We start from the raw sequence: 603 nt of genomic DNA, 5'->3' as shown, positions 1-603 counted from the left end.
ACACCTCAACATTTTTTCCTGAAATAGAATCCCAAATTTCCTGACATTTGATGGCATTTCCTGAAATTTTCACCTGGTCACGGCCGTTGCCAGGACTGGGTTCAGAGTCAGTCGTTCCCGCTACCGCCCGGCAACGGGAGAACGGTCTCCCTTCTACCGACAGACCCGCTCCCTGGACGTCAGGCTGACTGGTGGCGAGGCTCCGACGCCGTGGATGGAAGTGATGGACCGGGCGGGCAGTCACCTCGGGCTCGGAGAAGCTTGACACCCCTGATAAAAAAAGACTCCCCCTCTCACAACGCAATATTCCATGGCCCCACTCATCCAGGCGAGGCATTGAGGCGATGTATGTGGTGAAAATGGTGGTGATCTGATCCCACCTGGGCCCACTGCGCACGCGCGGGGTGACGGCGTCATTTTGCGTCCCTACCACATCACCGGCCTCCCCAGTTGCGCAGGTGCAGATGGTCGCAAATATTTTCCCCCCCAAATCATCCTGTGTGCCGGATTTCACGAAATTATTTCATTTCCCTAAAATTACCCGAAGACAAACAGAATTTCTCGAACTTTGGATAATTTCCTTCAAAGTAGAAACACTGAGTC

This window comes from Amblyraja radiata, chromosome 22, assembly GCF_010909765.2.
Source record: "Amblyraja radiata isolate CabotCenter1 chromosome 22, sAmbRad1.1.pri, whole genome shotgun sequence".
In the NCBI taxonomy this organism is placed as follows: domain Eukaryota; kingdom Metazoa; phylum Chordata; class Chondrichthyes; order Rajiformes; family Rajidae; genus Amblyraja; species Amblyraja radiata.
The sequence above is the reverse complement of the archived record's forward strand: the minus strand, read 5'-3'. Positions refer to the sequence as shown.